Consider the following 18003-nt stretch of genomic DNA (forward strand, 5'->3'; position numbering starts at 1 on the left):
GTGTTTAGTTTATTAATGAGCAATGGTGGTTCATCCTCCCAAGTCTTATTACCAAATAACTTGGCATTCAGCTTCATGATTGCTCCAAGGTACTTAGCAACTTGCTCTTCAGTAATATCTTCATCCTCTTTAGAGGAAGAATACTCATCAGAGCTTATGAATGACAGAAGTAGGTTCAATGGAATCTCTATGGTCTCTGTATGAGCCTCAGATTTCCTTGGTTCCTCAGAGGGGAACTTCCTAGTGGTCAGTGGACGTCCCATGGGGTCTTCCTCACTGGGAATCACTGCCTTTTGCTCCTCCATAGGTTCGTCCATGTTGGACGTGGTTATGGCCTTGCACTCTCTCTTGGGATTTTCTTCTGTATTGCTTGGGAGAGTGCTAGGAGGAGTTTCAGTAACTCTCTTACTCAGCTGACCCACTTGTGCCTCCAAATTTCTAATGAAGATCTTGTTTCATTCATGAAACTAAGAATGGTCTTATATAGATCAGAGACTATATTTTCTAAGCCAGAGAGGCTCTGCTCAGAATTCTCTGTCTGTTGCTGAGAAGATGATGGAAAAGGTTTGCTATTGCCAAACCTATTTCTCCCACCATTATTGTTGTTGAAGCCTTGTTGAGGCTTCTGTTGATCCTTCCATGAGAAATTTGGATGATTTCTCCATGAAAGATTATAGGTGTTTCCATAGGATTCTCCCATGTAATTCACCTCTTCCATTGCAGGATTCTCAGGGTCATAATCTTCTCCTTTAGAGGAGGCTTCTTTAGCATTGCCGGATGCAGCTTGCAATTCTGTCAGACTCTGAGAAATCATATTGACTTGCTGAGTCAATATTTTGTTCTGAGCCAATATGGCATTCAGAGTATCAATCTCAAGAACTCCTTTCTTCTGAGTCATCCCATTGTTCACAGGATTTCTTTCAGAAGTGTACATGAACTGGTTATTTACAACCATCTCAATGAGTTCCTGGGCTTCTGCAGAGGTTTTTAGATGCAGAGATCTACCAGCAGAATGGTCCAATGACATCTTGGATAACTCAGACAGACCATCATAGAATATACATATGATGCTCCATTCTGGAAGCATGTCAGAAGGACACCTTTTGGTTAATTGCTTGTATCTTTCCCAAGCTTCATAGAGGGATTCACCTTCCTTCTGTCTGAAGGTTTGGACTTCCACTCTAAGCTTGCTCATCTTTTGAGGTGGAAAGAATTTGGTCAAGAAAGCATTAACCAACTTGTCCCAAGAGTTCAGGCTTTCTCTAGGTTGTGAGTCCCACCATATCCTAGCTCTGTCTCTTATAGCAAAAGGAAAAAGCATAAGTCTGTAGACCTCGGGATCAACCCTATTGGTCTTGACAGTATCACAGATCTGCAAGAATTCAGCTAAGAACTGATGAGGATCTTCCATGGAAGTCCATAAAACTTGCAATTCTGCTGCATTAGAGAAACTAATTGAGGCTTAAGCTCAAAGTTTTTTGCTCCAATGGCAAGAATTGAGATGCTTCTTCCATAGAAGTTGGAAGTTGGTGCAGTATAGTCACCAAGCATCTTCCTTGCATCTCTAGTACTGTTGTTGGGTTCGGCTGCCATGTCTACTTCTTTTTCAAAATTCTCTGTAAGGTCCTCTCTGGAGTGTTGTGCTTTAGCTTCTCTTAGCTTCTTCTTCAGAGTCCTTTCAGGTTCAGGATCAGCTTCAACAAGAATGTTTTTATCCTTGTTTCTACTCATATGAAAAAGAAGAGAACAAAAGGGAGTAGTGGAATCCTCTATGTCACAGTATAGAGACTCCTTGATGTGTCAGAGGAAAAGGAGAGTAGAAGAATGAGAAGAAAGAGGAGGTGAGTTTGAATTTTTAGATGAGTAGAGGAGGATTGTTAGTTAAATAAAATAAATAAAAAAAGAGGAGAGAGAGAGTTTTCAAAAAATAAAAAAAATAAAATAAAATTAGAATTTAAAATAATTAGTTAATTAAAAAGATTTTTGAAAAAGTGGTTAGTAATTTTCGAAAACTGGAAGTTGAAAAGTGGTTAGGTGGTTTTGAAAAAGATAAGAAATAGTAATTAGTTGAAAAAGATTTGAAAAAAATTTTGAAAAGATAAGAATTTAGAGAAAAGATTTTGAAATCAAAATTTAAAAAGATATGATTGGAAAAGATTTGATTAAAAAGATATGATTTTAAAAAGATATGATTGAAAAGATATGATTGAAAAATATTTGATTTTTAAAATTGATGACTTGACTAACAAGAAACTAAAAGATATGATTCTAGAATTCAAAGATTGAACCTTTCTTAACAAGAAAGTAACAAACTTGAAAATTTTGAATTAAAACATTAATTGTTAGCAAGGATTTTTGAAAATGTGGAAAGATAAGATTTTAAAATTATGAATTAAAACATGAAAATTTGAAAAAAAAATTGAATTTGAAACGAAATTACCTCCCCTGTGTCATCCTGGCCTTAAACGCCTCGGATGCTATCTATTCTGGCGTTTAACGCCCAGAATGCTACCTCTTTGGGCGTTTAACGCCCAGCCAGATACCCTGGCTGGCGTTTAACGCCAGAATTCCTTCCTTACTGAGCGTTTTTCTAAACGCTCAGCTTTTTCTCTGTGATTCCTCTATTGTATGTTCTGAATCTTTATTTCTCTGTATTATTTACTTGAAAAGAGATATTTTTTATTTTTGAATTTTTAATGAAGAGAGAGAAAAACAACAAAATGAAATAAAACATAAAAATGCAATATCAAAACAAGTAATGCATGCAAGGACACTTTGAATGTCAAGATGAACACCAAGAACACTTTGAAGATCATGATGAATATCAAGGGCATATTTTTGAAAATTTTTAAGAAAAGAAAGATATGCAAGACACCAAACTTAGAAATTTTTAATGTTTAGACACTACGGATTTGAAAATGCATATGAAAAATAAGAAGAGACACAAAACAGGAGAATTTAAATATCAGAACAAGGAAAATCATCAAGAACAACTTGAATATCAATGAAGAACACAATGCATGAATTTTTTCGAAAACTTGAGAAAATTTGAAAACATGCAAATGACACCAAACTTAGAAATTGACACTAGACTCAAACAAGAAACACATATATTTATTTGTTTTTTTTTTTTTTATTAAAAAAATTTCTATTTTTTTTCAAAAATAAAAATAAAATTACCCAATCTAAGAAACAAGATAAACCGTCAGTTGTCCAAACTCGAACAATCCCCGGCAACGGCGCCAAAAACTTGGTGCACGAAATTGTGATCACATTTTTCATAACTCCGTACAACTAACCAGCAAGTGTACTGGGTCGTCCAAGTAATACCTTATGTGAGTAAGGGTCGATCCCACGGAGATTGTTGGCTTGAAGCAAGCTATGGTCATTTTGTAAATCTCAGTCAGGCGGATTCAAATGGTTTTGAGGTGTTGATAATCAGAAGATAAATAAAACATAAAATAAGATAGAGATACTTATGTAATTCATTGGTGACAATTTCAGATAAGCGTTTGGAGATGCTCTATTTCTTCTGAACCTCTGCTTTTCTATTGTCTTCATCCAATCATGCACACTCCCTTCCATGGCAAGCTGTATGATCCTCTCAGTGAAAATGGTCTGGCTACGGTCTCTGTACGACTAATCAACTGTCAAATTTCTCGTCTCGGATGAAAAATACCAGGCACAGCTACCACAGGGCTAATCATCTGTCGGTTCTCACTAGCGTCGGAATAAGATCCATTGATCCTTTTGCACACTGTCACTGTGCCCAACATTTATGAGTTTAAAGCTCCTCACAGTCATCCCTTCCCAAATCCTACTCAGAATACCATAGATAAGGTTTAGACTTTCCGAATCTCAGGAATGCTGTCTATTGATTTTAGCCTATACCACGAAGATCCTAATCACGGGGTCGGATGCTCTGTTTTCAGGAGAGATGATGCAAATCCGTGGATCAGAGACCCAAGAGAGTATACTCCGACTGGCGTCCAATGACTACGTTGAACATAATGTAGACCGCTTTGTGGTTGTCAGGCACGCGGATCTTGGCTAAGCGAGTACTGAAGATAGTAGGTGATTGTCACGGGTCACCCTTTCAGTCTAACTTAACAGAATTAAGTACAAGAGTATATCTTGGAGAAGAAGTAGGCATGAATTGAAGGAAAAACAATAGTACTTGCATTAATTCATGAGGAACAGCAGAGCTCCTCACCTTAATCTATGAGGTGTAGAAACTCCACCGTTGAAAATACATAAGAACAAAAGGTCTAGGCATGGCCGAATAGCCTCCCAAATGGCATAAGAATTCAAAAACAGGAGGAGAAGACCTGATCAAAGGATCAAAAAGTGGTCCAAAGATATGAATACAATAGTAAAAAGTGCTATTTATAATAAACTAGTAAACTAGGTTTACAGAAAATGAGTTGATAGTGCAGAAATCCACTTCCGGAGACTACAGCTTTGAAGCTTTTACGTGCATAGGCTATCCTTGGAGTTAAACGCCAACTTGGATGCCAGTTTGGGCGTTTAACTCCAGATTTAGTGCCAGTTCTGGCGTTTTACGCCAGAAAAGGGTCTCTGATGGGCGTTTGAAAGCCAGTTTGGGCCATCATGTCTCGGGCAAAGTATGAACTATTATACATTGCTGGAAAGCCCAATATATCTACTTTCCAACGCAATTGAGAGCGTGCTAATTGGGCTTCTGTAGCTTTAGGAAATCAACTTCGAGTGCATGGAGGTCAGAATCCAACAACATATGCAGTCCTTTCTCAGCCATTGAATCAGATTTTTGCTCAGGTCCCTCAATTTCAGTTAGAAAATACCTGAAATCACAGAAAAATACACAAACTCATAGTAAAGTCCAGAAATGTGATTTTTGCATAAAAACCAATAAAAATATACTAAAAAGTAACTAGAACATACTAAAAACTACCTAAAAATAATGCCAAAAAGCGTATAAATTATCTGCTCATCGTGTCCTCAGCTATATCTTGAATGCTATCTGCTATGAGCTGAGGCACATTGACTTCTCCTCCCCTAAGTATGCAATAGGTCAAATTTTCTCTCTTGATTGTGACCTCAGATGTATTTGCAGTAGGGAGGATGGATCTTCTTACTATCTCATACCAACCTTTGGCTTCTGGTGTGAAATCCACTCTCTTCAAGTGGCTTGGATTTTCTTCTGAGTCCCTTTCCCAATCTTTGCCTTCAAAGCATATACCACTTAATATCTCATCAGGATCACTTTCACCCTACATTCTGTCATCAAAGCTGGGTTCTCCATAGGTTATCACCCTTATCTACAATACTCTCATAATGAACTATGGGCTAAAATCTACCTCAACCTCCCTAACATAACTGTTATAGGGAGGGTTGTCTTTGTTTGTCCTTACAGTATTTGCATAAAATTCCCTTATCATGACTGCACTGATGTCTGTGAGAGGTTCACACAAAAGCTCCCATCTCCTCTCTGCCTCTCTTCTTCTCATGATGGGATATTCTCCATTTTTCATCTTGAGCCCCATCTCTGGAATGACTTTCTTTGATTCTATTAGCCTATAATACCTTGATTCATGGAATTGAGACTTAAATTTCTTGGTATCATAGGTTGGTGGTTCGGCTACAATTGGTTCCATTCCTTTCCTTCTTCTAGAACTTGAGGAAGCCATATATTAAGAAGAAAAGAAAGAAGAAGAGAAGATAGGTTTCGGTTAATGCACGGTTGTGAGGGAAGGAATGGGAGGTAAGGTACTGTGTGGTGTCTTTGGGAGGTAAGGTACTGTGAGGGAAGGAATGGGAAGGTTTACACGAAGAAAGCAAGGTATGTGGCTTAAAGAATGTTGCTGCCAATTTATAGAAGGGGAGGTATTGTTGGAGGGAAGCATTGGCTCGGTTATTTGGCAATGAAGGGTGAGGATTGAGCAAAATTTTGTTGAGGATCCATGAAGTGACTGGTGTGCATGTGGAGATGGTTGAAGACAAGGATTGCTTCTCCATTGGGTGCATGTGGTTCGGCCTCCAAAGTGCTAAACCATGCAGATTTTGTTCTCGCTATGTGTTTCTTATGTGTGAATAACCAACTGTGCCTCTTAGAGATTAAACAAACTTTTGGTGAACACCAAACTTGTTTTCTTCTAATTGCGTTATATGAAATCTAATGAATATCTATCATAATTAGTATATTCATCATAAAGAACACTTTATTTGTTACCATGCTACCATAAACTCATAAAATGATGCAATGTATGGTTTAACTATTCATGAATTTGAGCCTTTGAGTGAAAAAATTGACTTTCTTGAAATTCATAGCATATACAAACACCAAACTTAAGGTTTGGTTATATACTTTAAACAGAAAGAATGAGTATATATCCTAGAATGGTTCTATGATCAATCATGCTTGAAAAGCTATTTTAAAGTGCCTTTAGGCACACCAAACTTATGAGTCAAACATATGCTCTAAAATGATATGTGCAATTATTAAATCCACTCATGAGAGCTCAACTTTATGCTAGAAAAACCATTAATTATTGAAAGTAAAGACAAGAATATTAAATCATGGACTGCCTCCCATGGAGCGCTCTTTTATTGTCACTAGCTTGACATTGGTCCCTTATTAGTGTGGTTGATGATTGTGGTGCCTCAATTTGTCTCCTCTCACTGTGAGCTTCCTTCCAGTGCCTTGATGTTCAATCTCTGTATGCTCCAGTGAGAGTATCCTGTTGATAGTGTAGTAATCATCAGCTTGTTTATCTCCCTTTGAGAATCCTTCATTGGTATCTTCATATTCTTCCACCCTTTTGGAACTCTTTTCTTACTCTTCTTTCCTTTCTTCACTTGTCCTGCTTTTTCTGCAGCAGGTTTTATGTTAGGGACCTCCTTCTCAATAATCACCTCTTCAATCCCTTCCTGCTTTTCCTTCTCGACCTTCACGTGTTCCTTACCCTCTTTTTCTTCTCCACTCTTCATGCATCTTTTCTCTTTATCAGTATTTTGTACTTCTTAAAAGACATTCAAAGTGATTCTCTCATCATGTAGCCTTAAGGTCAGTTCTCCTTGTTCAACATCGATGATGGCCCTTGCTGTGGCCAAGAAGGGTCTTCCCAGTATGATGGAGTCACCTCCTTCCTCATCTAGATCCAATATCACAAAATCTGCAAGGAATATGAATTTATCCACCTTAACCAAGAGGTTTTCAATCACTCCTTTGGGACATACCAGTGATTTATCCACAAGCTCCAACGACATCTGTGTAGGCTTTACTTCCTCTACACATAGCCTTCTCATCATAGAATAGGGCATTAGATTGATGCTTGCTCCTAAATCGCACAGGGCCTTCTCAATGGATATGTTTCCCATGGTACAAGGCAGAAAGAAACTCCCAGGACCTTTGAGCTTTGGTGGGAGACCTTCTAGAATTACTGTACTTTATTCTTGTGTTAGAAGCACTGTTTCCTTCCCATGCCAGCTTCTCTTTTTTTTTCATGATCTCTTTTAGGAATTTAGCATATAGAGGCATTTGTTCTAGAGCTTCAGCAAGTGGAATATTGATCTCTAGCTTCTTGAATACCTCTAAGAACTTAGGGAATTGTTGGTCTTTGATCTCCCTATTAAACCTTTGAGGGTATGGAATGGCGGGAGTGTATGTCTTCACCATTGTCCTCTGTTCTTATGACTATTCCTTCATGACTTCCTTTCCTTTCTTTGAAGCTTGAGATTCCTCTTTCTCCTTGAGCTTCTCTTGGTTCTTTTCTTCAACTTGCTCTTTACTGCTGGTCTTGTCATCCTCTGTTGGTTTCTTGGTGGCTTCTTTGTCATTCACCAAAGTTCTTCCACTCCTTAATTAGATAGCCTTGCATTCTTCTTTAGGATTAGGAATGGTATCACTTGGGAGTAAACTGGTTGGTCTTTTAATTACTGCTTTCTTGGACAGTTGTTCAATCTGCCTTTCTAAGTTTCTCATTGACGCTTTATGGTTCTTGCTGGTTATCTTCTGATGCTTCATCATCTTTTCCATCAGTACCTCCAAGTTGGAGATTTTTTGAGACTCTGGGGGTGGTTGTGGTTGGTTGTAGGATGTAGGATGTAGTTGAGGGTGCATGATAGTTATTTTGGTTAGTGGATGAATTGTTGGATGGATAGTAGTTGGGTTGAGGTTGGTTGTTTTGTGGTTTTCTGTACTGGTTTTGGTTAATGTTTTGATGGTTTTGGTGGTTTGTGTTTTTGGAGTTATTTTGGTTTGAGTTTCTTTGCCATGGTTGCTGGTTTTGGTTGTCTCCCCATCTCAGGTTTGGGTGGTTCCTCCAGGAAGAGTTGTAAGTATCTCCATGAAAGTCATTTGATCCAGAACCTTGGTTGTGCACATATTAAACTTGTTCCTGCTGCTAATCTTCTTGGTTTTCTTTATTTTGCCCCCATGTGGGTGATGGTTGGCTTGTATTCACTACTGCAACTTGGAGGCCATCAATCCTCTTGGCCATCATCTCCATTTGCTACTGGATTTGTTGGTGCATCACCTTGTTTTGAGCTAAGATGGTGTCCACACCTTCCAGCTCCAATACACCCTTCCTTTGGGCTGGTTGGCGTTGCCTTTGATGACCATAGAAGTATTGGTTGTTTGTTGTGTCAATGAGGTTCTGAGCCTCCTTAGCTGTCTTCATGAGTTGTAGTGAACCTCCTGCTGAGTAGTCAAGTGCCTTCTGAGCTCTCAATGTCAGTCCTTCATAGAAGTTTTGAAGTTTATCCCATTCATTGAACATCTCTGGTGGACACTTCCTGAGTAAAGCTTTGTATCTCTCCCATGCCTCATACAATGACTCTCCATCCATCTGAGTGAATGTTTGGACCTCTGTTTTGAGTCTGATGATCCTTTGGGAAGGATAGAATTTGGCTAAGAACTTGTTCACTAGATCTTCCCAATTGTTGATACTTTCTCTTGGAAATGTCTCCAACCATTAAGTAGCTTTGTCTCTCAGGGAAAATGGAAACAACAATAATTTGTAAATGTCAGGATGCACACTATTGGTTTTCACTGTGTCATAAATCCTCAGAAGGTGGATAAGTGTTAGTTTGGATCTTCAAGTGGGCCTCCTCCATAGGAACAATTATTCTGCACGAGAGTGATGAGTTGAGGCTTCAATTCAAAAATGTTTGCATTAACATTGGGAGTAAGAATGCTACTCCCACAGTGCCTTGGATTAGGAAAAGTATAGGAGGCTAGAACCCTCCTTTGAGGCTGACCATTGTTGTTAGCCACTCCCTCTGGTGGATTAGGAGCATTTCCTTCCATTTCCTGGTTTTCTTCCTCTAATTCCTCACCACTAATAACTCCCTTTCCTCTGGCTTCTCTTCTTATTCTTCAGAGAGTTCTCTCATCAATGTCACCAGAGGTGGAGACCTCTCTCCTTGCTTCTGTCATACACACAAAACAGAAACCAAGAAACACAATTCCCTCAATTGCTAAAGTTATGTTAAGGTTAGTTTAAACAAAAATTCAAACAGTTAGGGTGCTTAGTAAAAAGAAAAGGAAAATGCTTAATCTAGATTATCACCCTACTTAATCATTGTCAATCTAAATGAATCCCCGGCAACGGTGCCAAAAACTTGATGAGGGAAAAACAATTTCACACAAACTCACCGGCAAGTGTACCGGGTCGCATCAAGTAGTAGTTACTCACAAGAGTGAGGTCGATCCCACAGAGATTGTTGGATTGAGCAATTTTAGTTAGGTGGTGAATTTAGTTAAGCAAATAGTTGATGATTTGAGTGAATTTTGATTAACAGAAGCTAAATTGCAAGTAAATAAGAGTGCAGAAAGTAATTTGTGCAGAAAAGTAAATTGCAGAAGAGATAAATTGTAGAAACTTAAAATGCAAGAAAGTAAAAGAGCTGAAACTTAAATTACAAGAAAAGTAAATTGTAGAAACTTAAAGTGCAAGAAATGTAAATTGCTGAATCTAAATTGTTGAGGAATGTAAATTGCTTAAAGAATAAAAGGATTTGGGTACTGGGATTCAGAATTTAACAAGAAATTGCAAGTTAAAGAAGATTAGAGTTCTCTAAGATGAAGAAATTTAGCTCAGTAGCCAAACAGAATTGTAAAATTGCTTGAAGAATCAAAACAGCAAGAAAACTTGAATCACTTATGAAATCCTAAGGAGAAATTGAAGATCGAAGAAGAGAAATGAGATTAAAAAGCAGATCTAGATCTCAATTGCTCTCTTGATCAAGTAGAAAAGTAATTGCAGAAGAAGAAAATGAAAACGGAAAACTAAACTCAGATCCAATTCAAAGAACAATTGAGAAGAAGAGTGAAAGATGATTCCCAGATTTAGAATCAATGGAGCTCTTCAATCGCAATTCAAAATTCAAGAACAGACAGTAGAAGTTGCAGAAGAAAATAAAAATAGAAAGCCAGATCCAATTCCCAAATCCCAAATTCAAAGACAAATTAAAAGTGAAAACTAAAAATGAGCTAAAAAGGTCAAACTAAAAAATGAGCAAAAGGTCCTTTACAAATTGAATTAACTCCTATTTATACACTTTCTATTTTGGTCTTCAAAGCTTAGAGTGGGCCTTTTGGTTTTTGGATTTGAAGAGAGATGGGTCCGGTTGGCCTTGGTTCAATTGAGTTGGAGGCATGGGTCAGCTCCCAGGGGAGTGCTCCGTTTGATCTTGTGAACGCTACGTTCACTTAGCCTTGTCATGTGCCAAGCCTCCTTTTTGATAGCTCCTTGTACATAGCATTCACTAAGTGAACGCTACGTTCAAATTGTGAACGCTGCCTTGGTTTGCTTTGAACTCAGGTTTCCTTGTTTCCAAGAGCACGAGAAAGGTAGAAAAAGGGAGCACTACGTTGCCTTTTTCAAATGCTTCCCTTGTGTTTTGCTTTGTGCATGCTTGGCTTTCCTTAGTTCCAAGCTCGAAAATGTGAGAAAAAGAGAGCGTTACGCTTGAATGTTTGAGCGCTACTCTTGGCCTTTGCTTGGTTCCCCTCTCCGAGTGCTATGTTACACTTTTGGAGCGCTCATTTTGTTGCTTGGCCTTGTGTGCCTTGCTTCCAAGACAAGCTCGACGAAAAACTGAGAGAAAGTGAGCGTAGCGTTCATATTTGTGAGCGCTATTCCTTGGCATTCGTTGGTTCCCTCTTTGAGCCTTGGTTCTCCCATTGTGCAGCGCTTTTCTTTTCTTGATGAGGGCCCGAAAAAGGGAGCAATAGTGAGCGTAGCACTCATTTCTTGCAACGCTACCCTTGGCCTTTGGTTTGTGCTGCACCATTTGGTGCTTCCTCTTGGAGCGCTACGTTCACAATTTTGAACGTTCCTTGCTGTGCCTTGCCTTGATGCATGCGCGAGTTTGGTTCATCTATTGGAGCGCTACGTTCAATGAAGTGAACGTTCCTTGCTCCCTTGGTTGAGCGCCACGCTTTATTTTCATAGCGTGGCCTAATGTCCAAAGTGTGCTCAAACTTCAAAAGTGTGCCAAAAATTTCTCTTTCCACCATTTCTTCACCTACAAGCAACCACACAACTAATCAAAGCTCCACCAAAATCACTAGATCTTTGCATCATTTATAAAATCAATTAATTCTAGCATAAAATCTATGATTTTGTGCAAAATACATGATGTTTGATTGATTCAAGATAACCATAAAAATCCACTCCAATTACTTACTTATGGTGCAAGAAAGTGCATAAAACCTAATGAAATTAATGAAAAATGCTTGGACAACTAGCATAAGATGACTTGTCATCACGCACCAACCTGTGTGTGTGCACACTAATACTTGCGCCCTCTCTTGGGAGCGGTCGCATGGCGTGTGTGTGGGCACTCCCCTGTTTCTCTTGCGCTCTGTGCGTGTGCATGCGACTGTGCGTACGCATGCACCCCCTTTTCACACTATCTGTGCGAGCGCACAGCTTTGTGCCTCCGCACACCAGCTTGCACCCTCTCTGTTGGGAGCGCTGGCACAGCTTGTGCGCATGAACCCCTGCCACTTTTCGCTCTTGTACGTGCGCACGCACACATAACCCTTCCCGAAGTAAAAAAAAAAGAAGAGTGTTTTGTGCGTACGCACACGCTTGTGCACACACACAACTCTTAATCCCTCTCTATTCAGAGCGTTCGCACACCCTTGTGCGTCCGTACACTTCCCCTGTTTCACCTTTTGTGCATGCGCACACTTATTTGTGCCTGCGCACAAGTGCTGTTTTGGGAAAAAATTTTGATTGCTCTTTGAATTAAGCCCTAACAAACTTCCACCCCCTCCAACCTTTTCTTTTCTTACTTTTTCCCTCTTTTCTGCTTGTCCTAGTTAGTTTTGTTTGCATCTCATTTTCATTTTAGTAATTATATTAGATTTGGTTTAGTTGTTTGTTAATTAAATAATTTGCAAGTGTTTGATTGATGTTGATTGGGTTACTCCTTGCTTGAATCTTGGCTTCATTATTTTGATGAATATGTGCACTGATCATTAAATCTTTGTTTAATTGCCTAAATGCTTTTTGAGTTTGATTCATATGTTGTAGCTACCATATGCATTAAACTTTATCCTTGTTTGGCATCTTAATCATGAATTGTGCACTTTTACTTTAGTGAATTGAATTGCATTCCTTGTTCATCATGATTTTCATATCAATTTAATCATATTATAAGGCCATTGTTTGTTTTTAATGCTTTGTATTTGTTTGAGTGACTTAAATTGATTCTTATCGAGCTTGTCACTTTTTGCAACAAGTACCTTTACCATGTGACTATTTCATTATGTTTCACAATGAATAAGTAGTTCTCCTTTCATCATTGAATTGGTTATTGTTGATTGTGCCATTTTCTTTTCATTTTGCACTTTCACTTGCACAATTACAATATTCAATATCTCAAAATTCAATTCACTTTGGTTGTGGCTACCTAGGTTTGTTTGTGCCCTATCTCTTGCTCATTCTTTACTTGCAACCTAGGCCACTTAATTGAGGAACACATGCTATTTCTTCTGATTGTGTGGTTACCTTTTTATCTAACCAATGTGTTGTGTTCTGAACCGTGCACACTTAGAATACACACATTGTCATTTATCATACCACACACATCTTACTTTTCCTCAATTTTTGTTTATTTGTTTTATCCAGCAGCCCGAGTCCTAGTGTCCACCAGCTGAAGGTGAAGCCTCATAGTTCTTTACCCCTGGATTGAGGGCATGCACGGAGGACTGTGCAACGTTTAAGTGTGAGGGAGGATCTGCAACTTTGGGAAGTAAATCTTTCTTTCTGAACACTTTGCATTAATTTTAGTTTTAGTGGTTATGTTTTTGGTGAATATTTGTTTAGTATTTCATTATATTGCATTGCACTTTGCTTAGGTTCTTGTATATATCTTAACTTGCTTATATAGTTTTATTTTTGGTAAATATTTGCATTTGCATGTTGCCTAGTATAGGAAATAATTTGGTGAAAACAACAAATAATTTTCAAAAAATCTCTTTGAGGGCATTCCATTGATTGGATTTGAAAACTTCTTTTTGAACTTGCTTGAAGCATTTCTTTTATGGAATATAAAAAAGAGCTAGAACAAAACACCAAGTGAGATTCGAGCTTTAATTGTGTGGTTTCACATTTTCAACCACAAATTTTGTTCTTGTGTGATATATTCCTTTTATGATTGTGATCTTAGATTTGCTTGAGTCTCTATGTTCTATATTCGATGTGTTGAATGCATTTAGTATGATTGAGGCTATTTTTGAAATTGAACTCACTAACCCATATGGCCAACCCTTATATCTACTATTGTAAACCACTTTTGAGCTTTTTAATATCCATGAATTGTATCTTTGATTAGCTAGGGTCGAAGAGTGTGTTATTCAAGTGTGGGGGAATTTGTGGGGAAACATTGGTAGTTAGTTTTCTTTGGGTATTCATTAAGAAAATTTGAAAAAATGGGTAAACACTCATGCATTTATTAATTAGAACATAAGCATCTCTCTTTGATGATAAAAAAATTTGGTGTACATACTTTGTTTATAAAAAAAAGAGAAGAAAAGAGAAAAAGAAAAGAAAAGACAATAAAAATGTAAATAAAGAATGCATATGTGTGTGAATTGGAAAGAAGATACATGAGTGAATGTAAGAAAAGGAGATGAATGGGAAGTTAGGTTGTTTTCTTTTGTGTAAATGGGTTGATATAGGATTAGGTGGTATACTTGAACTAATCAAAGATCCAATCTACAAGTCCACTTAACCATATTAATCCTACCTTTATCCTAGCCCCATTACAACCTTCCAAAGACCTCATGATATTTGCATTCAAGCATCAAGTATTTGTTGATTGTTAGATGACTAGCAAATCTGAGAAAAACATGTTTAAAGGAGAATTGAGTGATTAAGCCCTAAACACTGAGTGACTAGAGCATATACACATTCAGTGAGGGGTTCAATCACTCAATTCTATGTTCATATCCCTTACCTTGTGTTTTCATGCAAGTTGTTGAAATTAAATTTGAAAACTTCAAATCAAATCTTTGGATATTGATCACATTGCATTGATTCTTTGCCTTGGCCCTAAGGCTTGTTTTAGATTGATTGGAATTCTATTGTTTGTTTTTGCCAAACTCAATAGGAACCATATTATAGATAAATAGCAGTTAGTATAGTTGCATGCATATAAGTAGTTGCATTGAATAAATTGCTTGCCCTTTTATCCTTCTCCTTTGATTATGATTAGCATGAGGACATGCTATTGTTTAAGTGTGGGAAAATTGATGATTCCATATTTGACGATAAATTTTGGATTGATTTGAGTGGATTTCATCATATAAACCCACATTTATTCATCCAAATAGCATACTTTTGTGTTCTCTCCCTAAATTGAGCTTAATTGTGAAAACATGCTATTTTGTGCTTAATTTAACCAATTTTATTCCACTTTCATTCCATTCGATGCCTTGATATTTTTGATAAGTGATTTTAGGTATAATAGGTTGGAATGGCTTGATGAAAGTGGAGGAAAAGCATGCAATAGGGAGAAAACATGAAGAAATCAAAAGAGGAGCACACAGCCATATGTGCGTACGCACAACATCCTGTGCGTACGCACAAGAGGAAAATTCAGCACGTGTGCGTACGTGCCAATCAACACACATGACTCACTTAAAGGAAAATGCTGGGGGCAATTTCTGGGCTCCAGAGCCCAATTTTGGACTTTCTGAAGCTGATTGAATGCTATATCAAAGGGGCATCATTCCATGTCAAGGGGAGAGCAATTAGGGTAGATTAGAAACATGCTTTAGGTCATATTCTAGAGAGAGAAGCTCTCCTTTCTCTCTAAAATTAGGGTAGATTAGGTTAGATCTCTCTTAGATTTAGGTTTAATTCTTGTTTTCATTTAGTTTTCCTTGCCATTTATTGTTCTTGCACTCTTGTTCTTTAATTCTACTTGTTATTTCCTTTATTTTGTTCTTTTATGTTTATGATACTCTGTTACTTTTAATTTTAATTCATGCAATTCATGTTTTATGTTTCTTATTGTTTAATTTAGTTATTATTATTATTTTCTTGCAATTGGTAGTTGTAGATTTTATTATCTCTTGTTATTTTACCATGCTTTTCTTTTATACCTTCTAAGTGTTTGATAAAATGCTTAGTTGGATTTTTGCCTAGTTTTTCACACTCTTGGTTAGGAAATTGGGTAATTAGGTGAACTTGAGTGATGGATGTCCATTCTACATTGTGTGAGGATTGTTAGTTGATTTCGTTTCCACTAACTCTAAGCCTTACATTAATAGAGTTGGCTAGAACTTGTAGATTGAAATCAATTATGCCCTTTTGACTAGTTTTCTATGTTAAGATTGACTAATTGGAATTAATTCTACACAATTACCATGTTTGTGGTCTATAATTAGGATAAGAGTCCTTAATTCCCTAATTCTTGCCAAGAGCCTTTTTTGCCATTTAATTTTCATTTTCATTGCTTTTACTTGCTTCCCATTTAATTACTTGCCATTTTAATTTCTTGCCTCTTATAATCAAAACCCCCAATTCCTCCAAAGCCAATAATTGAGCATTTCATTGCAACTCTTAGGGAACACGACCCAGGCCCGGTTTATTTTGTATTGATTGTGGCATCTTGAAATTAAAATTTGATTGTTGGCCAATTGTTGGGTTTGGAATATACATGCAATGCAGATGTTCTATCTTGAGAAATTTGAAACCCGCTCTGGGCCAATCATCAGTGTTGATGGCAAAGACTCCCCGCCCTGCTCCTGGGATATGGCAGCCTTCAATCTTGCCATTAAACACACACCAATATAAGTTTGGCACATCACCGGATCACCCATGACGTCCCGAGGGTTCAACAGCCGTTCTCCAAAAGCTGACCACAACACATCAGCAATGTCTTTATTCTTGAGAGATAACCCCTTGTAAGTCACGCGTGTCAAGTACGATGCACTAGCCCAGAAATTCCAATACGTCACAAACCGGCGTTCCCCCTCTAGGGTCAACCAAAAGGGATGGTGCCCTCGAGTAGGGCACACTCTAAAGTACTCCCCTTTAAACCAATGAAAGAATCTTCAAGTAACCCAAAAATTTGCTAGTATGGTTGAGCCCGGAATGACATGTAACTCTTTTTATGTTTTTCCTCCTTGGTCAGAAGGGTACATAAAAAGAAAAATAGAAACACCTCCACCCGAGCAGAAAGCTCCAAGTAATCATAGACCAAGTCAAAAGTTCGGATGGCCGCCCAACTGTTAGGTTACAGCTGAGACCGAACACTGATTAAGCAGCACATGTACAAAATCCGAGAAAGAGAGCAGCATCCCCAGTTACATGAACATGGATTGGTAGATCCACAACCAATCGGCAACTCGGGGGGAGTCAGGGTTTATATAGCATACCCTCTCATCCAACCTGAGGAGCACGAGCTAATATTGACACTCTACCTCACCATCCTCGCAAATAGCTCCTTCATCACAGAGCCTCTAGAGGTTCACCTCCATCAATCGCAATGGTGTCCTCCACACATCGGAGGTCACCCAGGAATACGTGTTAAGAATACCTTCAGCCGGGACAATGGGAGCCCTAGGGCCCTCACTCCTCTACAGTGCCATACCTAAAAAAGGGAAGGGCACCCCATTAGCCCTATTGGCCAAATGAGAATAAAACCATAAACTAAACACACTCAAAGGAAGCCCCAAAAGACAAACATATTTCCCTCCTACTTATCACAAAACTACACCAAAAATAGTGGCACACACTCCTTGATTCTCTATCACTCCCACTCAAAAAAAGAACCCAAAAATAGAGAAATGCATAAACAAGAACAATCGAAAGCAAAACACAGAAAAAATAAGCAAGTAGCAAAGAAAGAAGGTACAGAGCAAAATACTAACCTGATTGTCTGAAGTAAGCAAAGAAAGAAGGAACAACACGAAAAACAGACAAGCAAACACACAATGCACAAATGAGACCAGCCAAAATGCAAGTAGCAAAAAGAAGGTATGAAAATCAGCAAAATGAGAAGAAGAAGAAGAAGAAGAAGAAGAAGGAGTTATGAAGAAAAGAGGTACATAACAAAGAGACGGTTACACACAAAACACCCAACTTTTCAAATAAAACACGAAGGGTTGAAAGGAAAAGTTGGAAAGAGAATCCAAAAAATCCCGTGGCATTAAAAGCGTCATTATAATGCCTAGAAAACTGCAACTGTCGAAACTCTCCTTCGGGAAAAGCAATGGACATGCAATGGGACGTCAAGACACTCCATGGTTTTCTGACCTCGCTTGCAGAACCCAAACGATGCCCTCAGTGCCAAGTTCACGGTCACACGGCCAGACCAAAGCTCTAGTGACAGAGACTGAGTGATAAACCATTATTTTATGATTTATATTGTGTTTAATTGAGTGGTTTTATTAAGTCTTTCACCCACTTATTCATATGATTAGCATGATATTACAAGTCCTTCCCAAAATTGTTCTATGATTAAAAACATGCTTCCTAAAGATCTTTTAATTGTATA

At 38.1% G+C, this 18003-nt stretch overlaps 1 non-coding gene across 1 annotated transcript; it reads left to right on the forward strand.

Moving 5' to 3' along the window:
- The first annotated feature begins 1081 nt into the window (after nt 1–1081).
- On the forward strand, nt 1082–1189 carry LOC127741967 (small nucleolar RNA R71). Its single transcript, XR_008003154.1, has one exon. It is a non-coding gene; the product is annotated as a small nucleolar RNA R71 (small nucleolar RNA).
- The last annotated feature ends 16814 nt before the right edge of the window (nt 1190–18003 follow it).

Source organism: Arachis duranensis, chromosome 9 (assembly GCF_000817695.3).
Source record: "Arachis duranensis cultivar V14167 chromosome 9, aradu.V14167.gnm2.J7QH, whole genome shotgun sequence".
NCBI classification, from domain to species: Eukaryota; Viridiplantae; Streptophyta; class Magnoliopsida; order Fabales; family Fabaceae; genus Arachis; species Arachis duranensis.